At 37.9% G+C, this 21816-nt stretch overlaps 1 protein-coding gene across 1 annotated transcript in view; it reads left to right on the top strand.

The window, feature by feature from the left end:
- Positions 1–21816, top strand: part of MEI4 (meiotic double-stranded break formation protein 4) — a 71348-nt gene that overhangs the window by 812 nt on the left and 48720 nt on the right. The gene's annotated exons all lie outside the window — the stretch shown is intronic.

Genomic DNA, 21816 nt, shown 5'->3' with positions numbered 1-21816 from the left:
GAAACCCTTGCTGGGGTTGGCAAATCCATTCCCTGAGTAGATCTTTAAACGATCACCTGCTATATTGGAGGGACTGCATGAAGTGCTGTAGGTGTCAGAGATGGGACATACATGACTTCCTCATTCAAGGACCTCACGGACTTGTGCTAGGGATGGATATGTACGTGCCCAAGAAACATTCAAGAAAAGGGTGAACCTGCATTAGAAGGATCAGACAAAATGCTGTGGGACAGAGAAGCTTCATGGAGGTGGGATAAGTATCAGATATTTGGAGAATAGGGGAAGAAGTTGGGAATTCATTGCAGATGAAGGGGCTAGTAAGAGTAGAGGCAAGAAGCCAGGCATGCATGGAGAAAACAGAATGTTTCAGAGTGGTTAGAGTGTTTGAAGTGGCAGGAAATAAGACGGGAGAAGTAGCTGGGACTGAATTATGAAAGGCTTCAAGTAGCTTGGTAGTCTGGAACCGAGGAAACATGTTTTTGCACTTGAATTCCATCAGGATCCGTATATTATAAAGAAATGTACTGTTGCTTAATATTCATAAAATGCTTATGTTGAAAAAAATACATAATAACATGGACTCTGTTCATGAGCTGGACGTATTTTTCAATAGCGGAGTTTTTGTCAAATTAATTACACACACACGGATCACTTTCTTGGGTTTGTTCGTGTTGCCTTTTTCCTATTTAAAATCTAGAGAATTTACAGCGTATCATGAGGCTGCAATGAGATTCAGTTCCTTGGCAGAGATTTGTGATTTGTTATCCACTATTCTACTTGTTTTTATTTTGGAAGACTTACTGCTTTAGAAGGGTTTTAGATCAAGGGCGGTAAAAAGCATGTATAATTTGGAACATGTATAATCTGGATGACGTTTTTTCATGAATGATGGAGGGAATACCAGTATTTGGAACCAGCTTTCCCAAACCAGTATTTTGGAGGCTTTGTTAAAACTTAGAAAATGCTATCTTAAATATGTTTTAGTGTCTCTAAAGATGTTAGTAGTCTACTGGATATTGTGGTGAAGTTCAGAGAGAATATTCTAGTTATTTCATGGGACATGTTTATGTCACATATGCATTAAACTACTTGAAAAAGATCCTTGAAGTTGAACGTCATGAGTCACACTTTAATAGAGCCAGTTAAATTAGGCCTGGTCATTTTGGAGATTTACTGAGGGAAATGTATGACTGCACTGTGAGAAGTGTTGGAAGGAGTGAAGAGATCAGTCAGAAGGTTGATGCGGTAATAAAGATAAGAGGTATTAATGGTTTGAGGAAAACATAGACACATCTTTAGATTCGGTTATAGAATTGACAGCGAATTATATTGAAGGATAATTGGGAGAGTCGTGCCTTTAAGTCAGAGAGCAAAGTGTTTTAGGAATAGAGGAGTGGCCATTAGGGTCATATTAGTGATCTGATGCTGCAGAGAAATAGAATGAGGATTTGCAAATAATAAGGTTTGGCAATTATGATGTCATTTGTGACCTTGGTAAGAATAGCTAAGGTGAGTGGGGTGATTAGAGAAGGTTTTTTCTTTTCTTTTCTTTTTTTAAAGCTGGGAGCAACTTGAGTGTGGTTGTATGTTAAGAGATAAAAGTCAGTACAGAAGAAGAGATTGTAAGAGCAGAGAAATGGTTGGTACAGAAGATTAGGTGTTGGTATGCAATTAGTGCATATTCTTAGAATATTGAGTATGGTATATAAGCACAAGAAGATGTTGGCTTTTATTTATTTATTTATATATATATTTATTTTGAGGAACATAGCACAGAATAACCAGAGCTTTCTTGTATGCTTCCAGAGTACCTAGGATCCAGCTTGCTTACCTATCCATTCATTCGTTAGATCAGTCATCTAATATTTTTCAGCACTTACCATGTGTTAGCTATAGGGATTCCTGCTCTGAGCAGACAGATAATGAGCTCAGTGGAGCTTGTTTGTCATTGAGGGACACGGAAAGCAAACAACTAATTAAAGAAGGAATTATCCAGTTGCAGTTGTGGTAACTGATGTGAAACAAGAGTATGGCATGTTAAAAGCATATGTATTCATATTAGTAAATATTAGTAAATATTTAGTAAATATTTACAAATATTAGTAAATATTTGGCTAAGCTGGTATTAAGAGATCTCTTTGGTTTCTGAGTCAGCCTTCCTTTCCCCATGCTGCCTCTCTGTTACCATCTCATTCTTGGTGCTCTGTTCACTAGGTTGGGCTCAGTCTCCCCTCTCATGAACACTTGATGTGTATTTCATCAGTGGGTCGGTGGGGTGGCAAAGCTTTCAGGAACCAAGACTTTGCGAGGTTCTTTCTCAATCCAGTTACTGCTGCATTGTAGTGACGAAATATGCCCCAAATGTCCATTTAATTTTTTTTATGCTATGTTGATCACCATCAGAGAAAGGAAAGGGTTTTGGGAATGGCAAATCGATGGTCAGCCACAGCCACCACGGACTTAGCCTCTTAACATCCTTTGGAGGAACCAGAGCCAGCACAGATCCTGTCACTTCTTATTAGGAATTTTTGGTAACAGCCAATGAAAGTTGGGTTTTGTTTTCTTTCATTTAAAATTTTAATGTTCTCTGGGACAAGTGATGAGGGAAAAGCATCCACTCATGTTTCTGTCTGTAGGGAAGTGAAAGTACTGTTGCTGCTCTGATTTTGCATTTATATAGCATTTGAACGTTAGCTAAGTGCTTTTACCATCAATTTTTTTGTTCAATTTACAAGAAAGCCTAAAGTCACCCCTGTCAAAATTTGTTCAGTGTTATTCAGAGAAAAGGATTGTTTGTAAAAATGGGCCTTCTTGTGATGTGGAAAAACTCTGATCCATCAAAAGACTAGATATAATGTAAGGCAATGTGTCGGTAGAAGACATTAGCCACTTGTTACCTTTCTTCACAATGAAAGATGAAAAATAAACAACAAAAACAAAACATAGAAATACAGCCCTGCAGGGAGCGAACGCTCTCATGATTTGGTTTGTACAGTATTCAGAGATGTTTTATGAGCGACAATATGTGTCTTTATATTTACGTCCTTAAAGAATTAGGTTTTATTTAGAGCAACTGTTGGCAAACTTTTCCTGTATTGGGCCAGATAGTAAATATTTCAGACTTTTCAAGGCCATGCTGTTTCTGTGGCAACGACACAATTCTGAAGCTATAGAACTCAAGAAGCAGTAGACAATACATAAGAGAATGGCCGTGTCTATTTCAATAAAATGTTGTTTATACAAGCAACAACCCCCCCACCCAGTTTTGCCCGTGGGCCATTATTTGCCAACCTCTGATCTATGGCACTTCTGAGATTCTTTACTGATGAGGGGTGTTATAGATTAGAGTGACTGATATTCAGCTCAATGTTCTGTGAAGGCAGCAATGGACTTGTCTTGTTGACTATTGTATCCCTATGTCTAGCACAGTGCCTGACAGAAAGGAGATAATTAAACTTACCTGGAACGAGTAGCAAGGCTATCTGATGGAAAATTGCCTAAGTGTGGGTCGATGATTCTGTACTCAGATTTTCAGCCTATATATGTATTCTATGGTACTACAATTTTGGGTACAGCATATATGTTGCAGTTGAGTGCTTAGTTCAGAGAACTAATCCAAGGGGATACACAAAGAATGAAAAAAGAGCTGGTGATACAAAATGATATTAAAAAACAATAGGTCTATGAGGCTCCACCAATAAAAATTCATACTACACCCTTTGGAAGAGACCTGAGAAAGAGAATATATTCCAACCTCTTACCCAGGCTACTGCTTTTCTTGTTTTTCCCGTTTTGTGTGCCTTGCTAGCATGTGCTAGATGTTCTCCTTTGGTCCTCCACATTTCTCCACTCCTCCATCCTTCAGGTCCATACCAGCCCCTACTCCCTCCACAGTCTTAACAGTGATGCTGTAGGATGAAAAGTCAGAGTCCTTGTCAGGTTGTGCTCTCTCTCCCAGTTCTGGTGACTGCTTCCTCCTCTCATACTTTTAAGGTCTAAAGGAAATGAAGGATGGCCTTTCCCTTTTCTGTTGTCGCTGGCCCCAGGATATTGTTACCCCCTTAAGTTGCCCACACTTTTAGAAATAGAAATAGAAATAGTCTTTTTATTAAACTGTCCTCATACTACCCAAATTGTGGTACCCTTAGCTTTCTGCCTGGACCCTGATGGCTATAGTATTCCCACCAGTTTTTTTAAAAGCACCTATTGTATATCTGGAGCTCCTAGAGCTCATTTGGGATAGTTTTGTGATTACTTGCTTTCCTGTGAGTCCTATCCCTGCATTTCTTGCCAGCACTGAGATGAGCTTTCTGCCTGGACCCTGATGGGTATAGTATTCCCATCACTTTTTCAAAGGCACCTATTGTATGTCACTTAAGTCCCCCAAAGTCAGTGACTGTGGCTTCTATTTCTTATGGTTAGAGAATCTCAAGGTGAAAGTGGCCCAGGAAGGTGATCCATTTAACTTTTCTGTTCAGAGTTTGGATCCAGTCTGCCCCATCCATATCAGAGCTTATTTGTGCCCGAACACCTTCCACATAAGGGAATTCATTACTTCTAATGTTCTCTCACACATCTTTAGACACATTGGACTGATAGAATATGTATACACAACTTCCATCCACTGACCTTGTCTTCTTCCTTGAGGTTTCATGGAATACATCCAACTTAACGTTTCATTCCTTTCTTCTTTAGACAGCAGGTTTTTGAGTTCCTTTACTATCTCCGTTTACAAGCAGAGTGCCTAGAACAGAAGCTCTTTTTCCATGTGTTGTCTGATCAAGCTCAGTTAAGCATGAGGATGATAACTTTCCTTGGAAGGTTTGCTACCTCCAATGAATAGAAGGATCAATATGTCCTCTTTCTTTGCTTTGCAGCTGTAAGAGGGAACGTGATTTGACTCCACTCCACACTTTCCTCCTCTGCCGATTTCAGTGTTACATGCCATAGGCACAGCTGTCTTTGACAACGGCTTAGTTTTCTCCCGTTACCAAGTTTATCTATATTTAAAGGCTGTCTATCAAGGGAGTGAAGTAATTTACAAATTGTAGATCTCTAGAGGGCTATGTCTACTATCCAATTTTCTTTTACTCTTCTTCAAATGTCAAAAATACACTGATCATCCTTTAATTATTTTAGGGGGCATGGTTAAAAGTATTTTGCTGAACTTATTGTTTAGGTTTCAAATCTGAAAAGCATATATCAGTAGACTCACAGATTCTTTCACATTTTGTTCCTTTTTTTTTTTTTTTTTCTGGACAGTCACTCTCTCTTATGCCCATTACTATCTCTCTTGCTCTCGCTTTTGGGCAATATAACAAAATATATTGAAATGCAATAGTTTTTGGTTAATAATCAAACTAACTTTAAGGAAACTTTAACTTTAACCTTCTGAAGTAGGTTTTTAAGTATATTCTACATGTAAGAAAATTTTTATAATGAAAGTTCTATTTATTTTTTAACAAGCCTCTAAAATATCGGTCAGCTTCTTTAATTCTTCCTTCTGATTTATTCAGTGAGCTCATTCCCCATTTCATTTTTGATTAGATTGGTTTCACCATGGCAGAACTCAGGAAAATAAATCTGCTTGTATTTAATGTGTGCTTTAGTTTAATCTGGATGAATAGAAAAATGAAAACAACCCATTAGAAAGGACTGTTGATTGTTAGCAAGATACGACTTTCTTAATCTTTAATATAATTGTTTGGAAATATATTGCAAAGGCTGTTTACTGATTGCTTCTTTTCCCATGCCTTTCTTCTGTTTTCATGACTGTTTCTTAAGAGGTTAAAAAACAAAACATATTTGTGATTCTTTTCAAATTCCTCAAATGGGTTTTACAATAGTAGATTGTTTATGATCCATTTCTTTTTATCTCTTGGAACAATGGTAGGAGAAAGCTACTTTCTCTTCTGATCTGTTTGTGTACTTTGTCTAAAGTTCTATTATTCATGCATTAGCTTGTATTTTATTTATTTTCTTATTTGTCTGCCTCCTCCAGTAGAAGAAAGGCTCCTGAGGGAAGGGGCATACTTATCTTGAATGCCTGGCACAACCAGTAAATGGTGGTGAACGTTTGTTGTCAGAATATAAATTGATCCTGACCAGTCTGCCATTTTACAACAGGGAAAAAAACACTTATGTGGTTCTCAAGAAGTTGCTGCTTCCTAAAAAATTATTTCTCTTATAAACATGACTCTTAAATAGTCAATTTTTATAAAGATTGTTTTGTCTTTTAATTAAAAAAATCACCCACTGTCCACCATCCATTTATTTGATAATTATTAAGCATTATTTCAGATATATAATGAATAGATTTTAAAAAGTTTCATGTATTTCCAATAAGCTGTCTTCATAAAATCAATTTCCCAGAACCAAAATTGTGTACTTCAAATGCTGCATTCATGCAAGTAACTATAGGATAACTGAGGATTGGAAATGAGGGAACCGTTACAGTTCAAAAGACCCTGCAGTACATTTCATACTAGATTACTGCTGGTAAATAATAGACAAATTCCCAGTTTCCCAGTATATTCCAAAAATACGACTCGTGTGTAAAATCACTGAGAAAGGCACTGATTCAAAGTACATAGCAGGAAGCTGGCTTCTTTAATTATTAGTGTGCTTACTTCATTTCAATCACTCATTGATAAAAAGCTGAGAATCAGTATAGTATTAAAGACACCACTTCAGAGGTCTTGTGGTCTGAGTAAATGTGTCATCAGCACTGTTTTGTACATTTTGTACTTTCCAAGTCATTTGTGACTGGGCTCCATTCTTCACTGACCTAATATTGGAATCGTATTGGAGTCTTCCTTCATTCCCTCTCCCTCTCCAGTCTGGCAGCAAGCTGTACCATTCCACAAACATCTTTCAGAGCCTCTCATCTTCTGTGTGCTTACTTTCAGTGTCCTGGCCTCGTTCACCTTCCAGCCCTTCTTTAGTGTGTGGTGCAAATAGTTCTGAACTCCTTCCTACCCAGGACAGTCTTCCTCCTAAGACCCCCACCGGGATCATTTCACTCATCCACCCAGAAGACCACAGCTATTTCTGTCTGGCCAGTCAGCACTTCTGGCTGACTCTCAAGACCTCAACTTCCCAATGTTACATTATCTCCCTTTATTTCCTAAAATAACTTATTCTTCAGTCGAGGAGTTCTGGTCTTCTCCCACAAATTCATTTGTCATTTTCTGCTGTCTGCTCGTACTGTTCACTCCATCTGAGGTGCTCTTGTGCCCCCTTTGCCTCTCTGAATTCTAGGCATCCTTCAGATCTTCCTGGCCTGTTCCGGGGGTCCTTCCTCCTCCTGTTCATGTTGGCCCATCTGTGTCTCTTCTCTGAGCTTTTAATAGATTGACAGACCCGTGGAATTACAGGCTTGGGAAACAGTGGGTCTGGGATCAAATCATGGCCACATACAGTCTCAAGTAGATCAAGCATTGCATTGAGTGTTTATTGTGTACCTGATAGAGTTCATAGGGGTCACGTGCCTTAACTAATTTCATCTCTTCAGTAACCTTACTTATTAAGTACTACCTTGATTCCCATTTTGCAGATGAGCAAACTGAGACACAGAAAGGTTGAGCAATCTGTCTAAAGTCACTCAGCTAGTAAGGGACAGAGGTAGGATTCTTGGCTCCTGAACCTGCTGTCCTAGCCTCTATACTATTCTTGCCTTGTCAAGATATTTTTGAAATCAGTTTTGATAGGGATTTTCAGGTTGACTGATATCCATATTACTCTTTCCTGTCTCCCTGGGCAGTCTTTGGAGGAAAAAATTGCTTATCTAACAGTGCTTTTGGAGTCGGTATGCCAGCATGTGTATTTTGTGTGTGCGTGTCTTGCTGTGGTGACAAGCTGAGATGGGCATCTAGATAGACCCAAAGTGATCACAGGGCAGTTCAAGAGGCCTTCCTCTATCCAGGTTATACTTAAGTCCTATACCCAAGCCCAGAAAACATGTTGTAGAAAGAAGATGTGCAGCAAGATAAATATTAAAAAAATACGGTTTTACCACTTGTGGGTTGGATATCTTTTAGAAAGCTGCCCTCTCTGAACTTTAATTTCGCTAGCTCTGACCACTGATACTAAATTGTACATTGCAGGATTATTAAATGAGATAAAACTATTGGGAATTTAATGAGGTACTGGAAATAAAGTGAATGCGTGGTGTCCAGTATGCAGAGGTGTCCAAGAGATATTTATGTTTTCCTTTGAGGTTCCATACTCTAGCCAGACTTAGGCTTTCCTCATCCCTGCTGCTGTTCTTCCCTTTGCCTGTATAACCAAGCAGGCCCTCATTTCCACATTGCTGTATCTCCTTCACTTCTCCTATCTTCCATTAGACTGTCTTCTTCATGAAGCTCCCTGTGATCCCTTAGCTGGCATTAATTTCTCCTTTCTGTGAAGTCTTTCACTTCCAGCCCTTTATTGTAGTCATTCGTGTACAGTGTGGTTTAATCTTTCCCACTGAGCCCGGTGCTAGCAATAATAAAAGATGAAGGCACAGTCCATGTCGCTGATGAGCTCACTTCCCGTCCAGTAGGAGAGAGAGATCCCCACCCCCTCACAGGACTGCTGATAGGATTTTGTGATGAGAACATTTCCAGAATGCTGCGGAAATGCAGATGAGGGTGAAGTTAACAGATCCAGGATGAGGAAGGAAGGAGCAGGTAGTCTCAAAGATTTCGGACAGGGGCATTGGATTGGGCCTTGAAGGGTGAATAGAGAGTCTGCAGGCAGGGGATGGGCAAAGGTGTTTCTATCAGAGAGTGAAGTTCACAGACAAAGGGCCAACATCATGATAGTATGTACTTTGTTTGGGAAGCCATGAGAATCCTCTGTGGTTAGATTTGCCACCGGCAGAGGAGAAAAGTAAAGCTCGAGGATAACACTGTTTTTGGTTCTCAATAAATCAGTTGTATGACTAGAGATCTAGCTTAAAAGCAGTTTTGAAAAAGAACAGATTTTTAATTGTTTCTTATTATGTCCATTTGAACCATCACGGAGACTGACTGTTCAACAACTTGCACTAGTTTTGCTTGTTAAGAGAAAGGTTCAAATGTGATGACTGATTATGTTCATCGCCAAATTGGAGTTTAAGTGCTAGATGTCACTGAAGAGAGACTTTGACCAGACAGAGAATAATCAGAGGAAGCTATCAGAATGAAAAGAGGCTCAATATTATGATGTTATAGGGGCGCCTGGGTGGCTCAGTGGGTTAAGCCGCTGCCTTCGGCTCAGGTCGTGATCTCAGGGTCCTGGGATCGAGTCCCGCGTCGGGCTCTCTGCTCAGCGGGGAGCCTGTTTCCTTCTCTCTCTCTGCCTGCCTCTCTGACTACTTGTGATCTCTCTCTGTCAAGTAAATAAATAAAATATTTAAAAAAAAATTATGATGTTATAATGGGTATAGGAGACTTTATAACCCTTTGCTTGCTTCAGATCCTTGGAGGGTGAATCAGGAAAGTGGACTTTATACTGTTTTGCTTTCAAAGGTGGACCTGGAATTCATAAGCAGAAGTTATAGAGTATCTGGATGGAATTTCTAAGAACTGATCATTAGGTATTCCAATTTCTAATACTATAATGTCCTTGCAGACTGGGTCAGATTCCTGATTCTCTTATTGGGTGACAGACTAGATCATTTCTTCTGATACCAAGCTCTTGGGATTCTGTGACACACATTCAACACAGTTTTGGAATTAAATAAATGTTACTGTTGAGTCATGCAAATACTGTTATTTAAAGTATTTTTTCCTTTTGTCTATGTGTCTTACTAGGATTTTCTAACAGCACTCAGTACACAGATATAAAATATAGTGACATCACCCAAGTTTTTTTCTAAAGTGGAGGCTTCATTTTATCATTGAGGTCCATTCTTGGATGTTTTCTCAATGAATAATATATGTCAGTTTATCCAGAAGGACAGAAGAGTGGTGGCAAATTAATCTAAAATCATAACTCACTCTCTACCATCTAGAAGCATCTCCAGATTCCAGCATACAGATATAATTTTCTGTGGTTATTTTTCCTTCATTTTCTATTAATACAGACATATATGCATAAAATACTTGGCCCAGATAAGAAATATCTGGAATACTTTTGCTCATTAAGAAGTAATTTAAGAGTAATTATGAGATTTCTAGTTTAACTCCTTAATTTTTACGTAGAAAGCATATGTAAATATGTGTGTGTGTGTGTGTACACAATTGAGTACTTGCATATACACACACATTGAGTGCAGGTGCAGATTATTAGCTATTCTTTCTCATGCTGAAAGACTCTAAATTTTTAATAACTGTCTCGATTAAGAAAATGTTGATTTTTCTTTCAGTAGTTTTAAATTTATATATCAGATGTTTAAAAGATGAACTTTTATGTATATTTCCTGTTAGTAGAGACATAATATGAAATTATTAGTCTAAGAAGCTGACTATTTAAGTGTTTGTTATTACTATTATTGTTAGTATCATCATGTTGTAATTTACTATGCTGTTCCCATTCAGCTTTGGACATTGAACTCTTCTTGCCACGGAGTAAGAATAAAGGCAGAGATGGAGAAATGTGCACACATCTTCTATATATACATTTTCTATGCAGGCTCTCCAGTATATGTACCTGCATAAGCTAAATGTTATTGAGCTTTTACTCTGTGCCAGGCACGGTGTTCAGTACTTTACATGGATTATCTCATTGAATTCTCTCAATAACCCCTACGAAGCAGCTCCTATTATTTGCCTCCCCTTAGATAAGCAAATTGAGGCTTGCTAGAGGTTAAGTGCACAAAGCTTCCAAGTGGTGGAGACTGGATTTTAGCGAAGCTATCTGATTTCGCAGCTGGAACTTTTCCTTGCACGCTGCACTGCCTGTTGCGTGTGTAATCTTAGACTCAGAACTGGGTATGGCCAGTCAATCCACGTAGCTTTCACATCAGTTTTGAAATCTGTCTTCATCTCAGAAAGATGGCCGTTAAGCCTCTGCTTGAGTAACTCCAGTAATTGGAGTTTCATAACTTCACAGGACAGCCCATTCCTTTGTTGGACAGCTCCCGCACTGGGTATCTTATTCATCTATTTACTGGAAACTTGTTTCCCTGTAATTTCCATATATTAGTCCTGGTTCTGCCTTCTGGAGGATTATTGAACCCCTCCCTCCCTCCCTTCTTTGGTCCAGCAGCCTTTCAGATGCTGCGTGCCTGGAGTCTCGGCTTCTCCAGCAGTTTGGTGGGCAGTCTCCAGAGCCCTTGCCCTCAAAATCACACTTTCTGACAGTCCTGTTTAATCAGTTGCTGCTGGCAAGTTGTGGTACACAGAAATGGACTCCGCAATGTGGCAATCAGTATGCTAGCAAGACTTCTGGACTGAGGTGTAACACCTAGGTTAAGGTATCGGAGCTACTGCTGACCATGTGACATTGGGCAAGGGGCAATGAGATGAGCTTCAGACCCTCATCTGTAACACAGGAATAATAATTACCCCACTGTACAGCATTAATATGGGGGTGAAGGAAGATGGTGCTGGGAAGGTGCTCTGTACACAGCCCTTGCCTCAAGCCTGTCAGCTGCCCTCTCTTCAGACTGCTCTTCTGGGCTCTTCCATGTCAGCATAACTTGTTCCCTCACCTCCTTTGGCAGCTTTGTTTCAAAGTCAGTTGCTAATTGAGGCCCTTCTTAACTACTGTATTTAAAATTGCATCCAACCGCTTACTGTCTCTCTCCATCTTGCCTGCATTCGTTCTCTCAGCTGTGTTTATTACAATTTGACATACGTGCATTTTACTTATTTATGTTGTGAGTCTTCCCACTAGAATATAAGCAGTGGGAGCTCAAGAACTCATCTGTTTCTGTCACTGCTATATTCTCTGGACATAGCAGGTCATCAAAAAAATACTTACTGAATAAATGAATGTATTACGATCATGTTTATGTCTCTGATGTGGTTTGACCCTCAAAAAGCACAATGAGATGGTTCCCAGTTTTTATTTTTTTTAATAGAAGAAAAGTATAGCTGGTACATTTATGAATAGTTTTTTTAGTGTTTTAATTTCGTAAATTAATTTGTCAGTTCATTTCCATGTGCAACAAGGGTATTTTCTGGCGGAACAGTTATCTGAACTGGACTCCTGGAGTGAAATACTAGAATCTTAATTTCAAATTAAGAAGTACTACTGAAAATGAAAAAAATATATATATAGTTTATCACTGTCTTCTATTTCTAATGACTCAGGGTCAGAGTTTGGTGGGTAAATGTATATACCTTTTTATTTTAAAGTAACAACAACTCACTGAATTTCCTGTTTCTTTGCTCACTGTAGCTATTCACCATCCTGACTTCTAATTGATAGTTTTTCTTATAACCACAAGACCTCTGTCTCATAGTATTCACAGTCTTACTTAGTTGGCTATTTATGTGTTAATATGGGTTTTTGAGTTAGTGGATGAAGGGGAATCAATAGGACAAAGTAGGCAGAAATGCTGATGTATTTAGGTTTTATAAATAGAGAGTAAGTAGGGCCAAAAGGGTGCTGAGATCTCAGCTTAACTCCCAGTTTGAACAGAGTCTAGGAAACCTGCTACCTGCACAGGCAAGAAGAGTTCTCAGGGTTGGGTTAGGAAAATCTCATTCATCTATTTGAAGTAGATTGTGGGGTTAAGATTACTGGGGTTGCAAGGAGTGCTGAATTTCCAGACTGACTGCCATTTTCTGTGGTTTAGTGACTTGCACATGGAGCTCACTGTTTGCCTGGTCGTAATGGACTGAAGGAACTGAAGTCAACAAAATGTCTGATTGTGACAGGTGATGTGTCTCCTGGCAGGTTGAAGAGGGAAGAATTTCCTCACAGAAGAATAGTGCCTTGGGATGGGGTGGGGGGGAAGGACACTCTTTCCTTACCCAAGGGAGTTGACTCTAGATCTATGAATTATTGACATGCTTCCTTGTGGTTGAACATTTGCACATCCACTTAGATCAAATAATGCTGTCAGCAGTTAGTGCTTTGTCAGACTGTTCTGAATTTAAACTTGCAGAATCATGTTTGGTAAGATTGCCTGAAAAATCCCACAGCTTCTTATTTAAACTTATTTTCAATTTGCTCTAAAGTGTATTTTAATCACAAAGGAGCTTTCAACAGCATGCTATAAATCTATCATTGCTAAATACCGAAGCATTGCAAGTATACTTGGCATGGGAGAATAATGTCCAAATGAATGAATTTTTTATTTATATCCCATGTTTTAAATGGAAAGGAGAATATGTTTTAGAAGAATCTGTATTTGTGGTGGAGGTATGAAGATGTCTATATGATTTTACAATATATATGGGAATTAAACAAAATAATTCCACTAGAAACATCACAGGTACAAGGCCAATGTAAACTTTTAATTAATAAGAGAAATCATGATAAAAGCTTTTGTTAAGTAAACAATTACCCTTGTCTAGGAAAGTGAACATTTTGGGCACAGAATTAACTAATTGCTTTTCTAGTTATACCAGAACTGCATTTGGATTCAAGCTTACTAATTGGGTGTCAAGGAGGACATTGATCAATGGAATGGTTAGACTAATAACATTGGGTGGGAGAGAACAAAATAAGGAATTATGTGATATCAAGACTCGTTTCTCCCTTCCAAATAAACGGTAGTGGGATGGCATAGCTGTAATATTAGCATCAGTACTAGTGGTGATAAAAATAACAATCTTTGAGTGCCAGGAACTTTCTTATATGCTTTACAACTGTGTTTTACTTCAGTCTTTAGAACAGTCTTATGAAAATGTTACATATTTTTCATTTTATGGATAAAGTGAGATGCAGAAATTACTTTGTCATTCAACTGGCAAAGGACAGAGCTGGATGTGGCTTGCAGTCCCTCCCTTCTGAAGTCTAGACCCTAGATCCTCTGCTTCCCAGTCTGACTGACGCTATACCTATTTTGTCAGACCCTCTTGTGAGAGGGTATTGGTGGAGGAGTAGATGGGGGAAGAAAGCATAGTCCCTGAGCCCCAAGGAACCTGATCCTACCAGAAAGGAAAGACAAAAGCAGCTGGTTAATGATTAAGAGCCAGCATCATTGGCTCAGGTGACACGATTTTCTCAATAGTTGTTGAGAAAAGGGAGAATCAGCTATGGGCTGAAATGGTTTTTAGGGAAGGCTCTCTGGAAGAAGTGGACTTTGGTTAATGCCTTAAGTGAGGTATAAACTCTTCGCCACAACACATTGGATCCTTCAGTGTTCAGGTTCTGTTAAGAATTTTATGAATGTCTTCTTCATGGATCTCTAGCCTTGTTTACCTTTAAACAAGTAGTTCTAGGGCACCTGGGTGGCTCAGTTGGTTAGGTGACTGCCTTCAGTTCAGGTCATGATCCCAGAGTCCTGGGATTGAGTCCCGCATCAGGCTCTCTGCTTTATGGGGAGTCTGCTTCTCCCTCTGATCTTCTCCTCTCTCGTGCTCTCTCTCACTGTCTCTTTCTCAACTAAATAAATAAAATCTTTAAAAAAACCAAAACAAATAGTTCTAATATGTGTATATGACCCTTGAACAACGTGGGAGTTGGGAGCACTGATCTTGCCACACAGTTGAACGTTTGAGTATAACTTTTGACTTCCCCAAAACTTAACTACTAATAGCCTACTGTTGACTAGAAGCCTTACTGATAACATAGTTAATTAACAAGTATTTTATATGTTCTATATATTACATGCTGTATTCTTAAAGTAAGCTAGAGGGAAGAAAATGTTAATTAAGAAAATCATAAGGAAGAGAAAATGCACTCCCAGGCCTGTGCTGTAAAAAATCCGTGTGTGAGTGAACTCGTGCAGCTCAAACCCATGGCGTTCAGCAGTCAGCTGTGCTTTTTTTTTTTTTTAAGATTTTATTTATATATTTATTTGACAGACAGAGATCACAAGTAGGCAGAGAAGCAGGCAGAGAGAGAGAGAGAGGAGGAAGCAGGCTCCCCACTGAGCAGAGAGCCCGATTCGGGGCTAGATCCCAGGACTCTGGGATCATGACCTGAGCCGAAGGCAGAGGCTTTTACCCACTGAGCCACCCAGGCGCCCCTCAGCTGTGCTTTTGATATTGCAGTTCACTTCCAGAAACGGGCTTCATTTATTGCATATCCCTCCTAAAATGTGCAAGCCGATAATAAGTTAATGTTATCTTAGTATTAGTGATGTCTTAATATCAGCTCATTCATGCTGTCTTCTGTATAGATGTGGGGGCCATAGAGTTCAGAGAGGTGTTTAGGAAGAATTGGAAGTGTTCTGCTGGAGAGAGAGCAAGGCTGTACAAAGACAGCTTTCCACATTTCAGGGTCACACCCACAGTAAGTACTTTCTTTAGCAGTTGTGTTGACCTGACTGTATTAACTATATAAATTCTTTATTCAAATCTCATCTTTGGGCCCTTGTTTTAAAATCACTATAAGATCATTCAGTCATCCCAACAGAAAATAAAATATAAAATGCATATATGCTATAGCATCTTAAAATACATAAAAAGGAATAAGGAGTAATATAGCAAATATCAGTATATTCAACGTCCAGCTTAAAAAACTGGATTTTTGCAAGGCAGAAAAAAATCATCCTCTTTTTTATTTTACCCCCTTCTTCCGCTGCAGAAGTAATTATAATGCTAAATGTGAAACATATCTCCCAATGCATTTCTTTGTACTTTTTCTACATAGTTATACTTCTCAGCAATATATATTATTGTTTATATGCATTTTTAATTCTTCCTTTTTTCTTTTACTTATGAAATTCATCCATTTTGATGTGTATAGCTTTGGTTCATTCATTTTTTATTGCCCAGAAGTATTTGATGGCACAAATATACCACAACTTATTTAGCTATTCTTTTAGCAACAGATACTTAGATTATTTGTAATTTTTATTATAATGAAGTTGTGAAGAGTTTTGAACATATCTCTTGGTGAATATATGTGACAATCTTTCATATGTTTGCAGACCATTTTATTAACTTTTCTGTGACTTGACCATTTATCTCTTTTGCTCATTTTTTCTTTATTGATTCATGGACAAGCTTTAGATGTTATGATTCCTCACCCTTTATTGACTATATGTGTTGAAATTTCTTTTCTTAGGCAGTGGCTTATCTTTTTATTCTTTTGCTATTTTTTTGATGAACAGACTTTTAAAATTTTAATGTAGTAAAATTTGTCATTTTTTTCCTCATTATCATTTATGTGTCTCTAGTTAAAGAAACCTTCCATATTGAGGGAGTAAAATTTAGTTTAAAAGTTCTCCTTAAAGCTAAAGATGAAAATATCAAGAATGACCTTTTTTTAAAAAAATGAGAGTCAAAGTTGGGTTACCTGTAGTTAACATATCTTTTATCAATACCAGTTTACTTAAAACAGAGCCCACTGTTTTATGATATCTACTATGATAAATTTTCTGTTCAGACTTAATATTTTTTTTGTAAAATGAGAGTTAAGGGGGGGAGAAGAAACCATGGATAAAATATCAGTGTTCACAGAATTCTGATTATTAGTGTATATATTAATAAAAACCTTTCCCCTGCAGTAAAGTGATCATTCATACGTGTGCACGCTCCTTCTTGTGCAGAAAGTTCATGGTAGCCATGAGTAATTCAGATGGGCTTTTACTAACTGTAATGGAGGAGGAAGCAGAGACTTTGGATACAATTTCAGTAGAGTGATCCTGAGGTATTCATTCTTATGGCTGTCTTCATGGCCTTTTCAAGCTTCTCTACTTAGTCATATCATCTTTTTTTTTTTTTTTAAGATTTCATTTATTTATGAGAGAGAGAGAGAGAGAGAGAGAGAGCATGAGAGTGCGGTGATGGTTCAGATGGAGAAGCAGACTTTCTGATGAGCAGGGAGACTGATGTGGGTCTTGATCCCAGGACCCTGGGATCATGACCTGAGCCGAAGCAGATGCTTAACTGTCTGAGCCACCCAGGTGCACCACTCATCATCATCTTTCTGATCTTAGTTGTACAGTGAATTAATGGCCTGAGTTACACAGTCGTGGTCTTGCCAGGCCAAAGAGAGCTTATCAACAATGCAACTTGGGTTGTCAGTATCCAGAATTCTTAAAATCTTGTTGTCTTTCCTGTAACCACTCACAAATATAAGGACTTATAAGAAGAGAGCTTCATAAAAACCATTGTTTTATCTCTTGATGTCTCTTAATTTACCTGTCATCAGGATCTCAATGATTTATCTTCATTTTTATCATTACCAGTCATAAATTGTAGCTTCACTTCACTATAAAATGATTGTAACTTTTATAATGATTTACTGTTAATAACAATTGCTATTGATTTCAGAAAAGGATAAAAAACCCAGTGATGCCCTCAGTAAGATTCCTGAGTGGTATCTGCATGCTCTGTAGTAAAGCAGTGATGTCATTGGATGTTGGCTTGGAGTATTCCAGGCATTCTCTTTCTTAGAGACCCACTGAGTATGTTTAAGAGCTTTTGGGTAGGGGCCATTGAGGCGTGGATGACCCCATGGGTGTCATCCTTCATACTATGATTTTATGATTTAAAAAAAAATATTTTATTTATTTATTTAATGGGGGGGTAGCAGAGGGAGAGGGACAAGCAGACTCTGTACTGACTGTGGATCCTGACATGGGGCTCAGTCCCACAACCCTGAAATCATGATCTGAGCTGAAATCAAGAGTTGGATGCTTAACTGACTGAGCAACCCAGGGACCCCTATACTGATTTTGATTAAATCGCTTATAAGATTGAAATAAGCTGAATTTTTAACTATCTTCTGCCCCTTATCCCCTCTTCCATTATTATGAACTTTAAATAAAGCAAGGAATATATCTAATTCATCTTTGATCAGATTCTAACACAGTTTTGGCCTCTAGTCTTATATATACTCAATATGTTTGTGGAACTGAATTGCTGTTACTGACTTGCCATATACCAAACAGAATGGTTATTAAAAGTCTGACCACATGTTTAGTCTTTGAGGTAAAAATAGAAGTTAGTGGTCTATAGAATGACGGCTGTCAGGCTTATGATCAAGACCTTTGCATCTCTTTGATCTGCTTACCCAAGAAAATTCTACAAGAAATATTAAGAGGTTTATCTGAAGTTAATTGATTCTTGGGATATAATGTACATCAAATATACTACATAGTATATTTGAAAGTTGCTAACAGACACTTAGGAAACACTTATTAAATGTTGGGTATTATCGGTTCTTAGGATTGGAGGACTGAAGCTCAGCTCTGGTTAAAGCAGGTTTTTATGAAGTTGGGCTTCATGGGATATGACAGAATATCCTTTTGTCAGTAGTCTAGTCACATATGTATTGTTCAGATTCAAAATGGAATTTAGACTCTTTCATTTAGCACCATATAGGGTGCAGCCTCAGTGTGGGTGGGTATCAACAGCTAATCCCCAATTACATGGGGATTTTGTAGGGTTGGCTGCACAGTACACAGGAAAGAGCATGTGCCCTGATATCAGACCTGGGCTGTAGGATTAAGGACGAGTGTATAAAAATGTCTTGGAATTTCAGTTTCCTAATATGTTAAAATAGAAAAAAAATATGATATGGTATGGAGGAGTGGAAGTTAAGAAATACTTCACAAGATTATGGTGTAATGAGCGATGAGCCTAAAATATGAATGATCTATTGTTTGTTTTAGGGCTGATGGTCATAGCAATTTGGGAATAGACCATTGCTTAGAGATAGTAATTAGTCTTTTGAAAGTGTTTTTCCCAGGAATAGAGTATGGCAGTGGGTCTTTAAGTGTAGTCCTCAGACTAGCAGCATCAATATGACCTGGGAACATGTAAAAAGTGCAATTACAGACCTGCTAATCCAGAAATTCTAGGGGTGGATCCTGAGAATCTGTGTTTAATGAGCCCTCTCTGTGAGTGTGAGGCAGGTTCAAGTGTGAGACCCACTGAAATAGAATAGAGGAGGAGGAAATACCAATTCTGTTTTTGGACTGCTTTTTATTCTCTGCATTCATGAAGAGCCACATTTCCATGGACTGCCTTTCTCCCCGTTGCTCTTTGTTGGCCTTCCATTCTCTGAAATGTAGCAGCAGCAGCAGGTGGTCAAAGTGGAGTGCAAGTGGTTAGGTTTTTTTGCTTAACCTTTTGTCATGTCCTTCCTTTAAAGGATTTGTTCCTGTCATTTACTGTTAGGTAGTGGAAAAACAGTAGAGCCACTGAACATTGGATACTTTGCTTTCACATGCACAGATCACTAGCCAAAATTCTGAGGGAACCCCTCTGCAGATTTCCAGAGCTCTTTTGCTATTTAATACTCTACTCAGACCAATTCTTGTATGTCTGACCTCTCTAAATTCCCATCTCAGTTTTCTCAGTTCACTAAGATATACAGGCTCTGTCTGGGTTCTACCTCCTTCAACTGTGGCCTACAAACTGCCTTCAGCCAATAGACTGTGGTGTGGGGCTCACTTTGTTTGTATGCCTTCTGTAGGGAATTATTGCCCTGCACTGCTTTCTGTCCAATGTTTGAGAACTGTTGATGTATATTTTTTGTTTTGTTTTCTAGTTGTTTTAAGGTGGAGTTTAAAATCTGGCCCCTTTAAACTCCATCCCTGCTAGGAATCCCTTGTTTTATCAAGGCACAATTTACATGCAATGGGCTGGAAAATATTACCTGTACCATTGATGGCTCTGACAACTTAACACACCTTTGTATCCCACCCAGCCTCATATCAAGATATAGAACTTTACCTGAGCTCTGAAAATCCCTTCAGTCTTCTTTCCTGCTAATCCCTTTGCCATTCTTCTTCTCGCCATAATGAAACATTATTCTTATTTTGTCTGCCATTGATTAGTTTGTTTTAGAGCTTCGTTTAAGTGGAAACTTAGAGTATGTAAACTTTTGTGTAAGTCATTATTCCTACAGTATAATGTTATGAAATTTATCTACAGTGTTGAATCTATCAGAAGTTCATTCCTTTTTATTGCTGAGTAGTATTTCATTGTATGGATATACCAAAATTTGTTTGATGAACACATGGGCTATTTCCAGTTTTTAGCTATTATGGATAAACCTGCTATGAACATTCTTATATAAGTCTTTATGACATATATTTTTCTATCTTTTGGGTAAAAATGGATTTTCTGGGCTATAGGGACATGTATGTTCAACCTTCCAAGAAACCTTAGAGTGAAAGGTGAAACCTTTTCCAGAAATGGTTATGCCAATTTGTGTTTACACCAGCTACACATGAAAGTCCCTGTAGTTTCACACACTTGTTATTTTTTCAGCTCCTCTTGTGTATATAAAGTGGTGTCTTGCTGTGATTTTGATTTCTGTTTTTCTTATTGGATAAGAAAAATAGTGTTGAATACCTTTCCTTATGATTATTGACTATTTTTGCAGCTTCTTTTATGATATATATATGTCTTTTGGCCATTTTTAGTTGGATTATTTGTCTTTTTTCCTTAATGAAAAAAATAGCCATATAGTCATTTCCAAGTTTTTTGTAAGATATATAGTGAATATTTCTTCCCAGTTTGTGGTTTTGCATTTTGTTTTCTTAATGATGTTTTTTGATGACTAGCAGACTTAATTTTGATAAAGTCTGTCAGTGTTTCTGTACTGATTAGTGCTTTTTATAACTTCTCCAAATCATCATTCCCATGATTTCTTTATTTAAATTTATTTATTTATTTTTATGAACATATCATTTTTATTAACCCCAGGGGTACAGGTCTGTGAATTGCCAGGTTTACACACTTCACAACACTCACCATAGCACATACACTCCCCAATGTCCATAACCCCACCACCCTCTCTCTACCCCCTTCCCCCTGCAACCCTCAGTTTGTTTTGTGAGATTGAGAGTCTCTTATGTTTTGTCTCCCTCCCTTCCTACCCCCAAAACCCTCCACGTTGCATCTCCACTTTCTCATATCAGGGAGATCATATGATAGTTGCCTTTCTCCGACTGACTTATTTCGCTAAGCATAAGACCTTCTAGTTCCCCATATTTTTTTTTACCATGTTTTTGTGTTTTTAGTTTTTGTTTCAGTTTTTACATTTAGGGCTATGATTCAGCTAAAATGTGTGTGTGTGTGTGTGTGTGTAAGATATGAAGAGATGGCAGTGTTCATTTTCTCCATGTATTTAACTGTTTCAACATTATATGTTAAAAATACCTTACTTTCCCAATTGCCAAGGTGCCCTTATTGAAAATGAATTGACTGTGAAAGTGTGGCTCTGGTTCTAAATTTGTTGTTTTATTCCATTGATCTATTTGTCTGTCTTTATTCTGATACCACCTGGTCCTGATTGCTTTGTATATTAAGTGTTGCGATCAAGCAATTTCATTTTTTTTAGCTTTGTTCTTTTTTCAGGCTATTCTAGTATAAAATTTAGAAATAATTTGTCAAGTTCTACTAGGAAGTTGATTGGAATTTTGATTAGGATGGTGTATAGAGGTCAATTTGAGGAGAATTAAGATCTTAGTAATATTATCTCGTCTAGTCCATGAACACAGTATATGTCTTAATTTATTTAGAGCTTTAAACTTATTCAACAGTGTTTTATAGATTTCAAGGTAGAAGTCTTTCACATCTACTGTAAAACTTATTTCTAATTATTATTATTTTAAAAATTCTAACTTTTGTGTAAAAATATAATAGATTTTTGCATGCTGACCTTGTGTACTGAGATCCAGCTAATGTCACTCAATTCTGGTAGTTGCTTGTTTTAAGATTCCTTAGGGTTTTCTGTAGACATTCATTCTTTATTTTAGTAAGTAGAATTTTACTTCTTTCTTTCCAAACTATATATTTTTATTTCTTTTTATATTCCACTCTC

The sequence above is a fragment of the Mustela putorius genome, unplaced genomic scaffold (genome assembly GCF_011764305.1).
Source record: "Mustela putorius furo isolate JIRA1106 unplaced genomic scaffold, ASM1176430v1.1 tig00003863_pilon_pilon_pilon, whole genome shotgun sequence".
Classification (NCBI taxonomy): Eukaryota; Metazoa; Chordata; class Mammalia; order Carnivora; family Mustelidae; genus Mustela; species Mustela putorius.
This window is presented reverse-complemented; position numbering and strand designations above follow the sequence as displayed.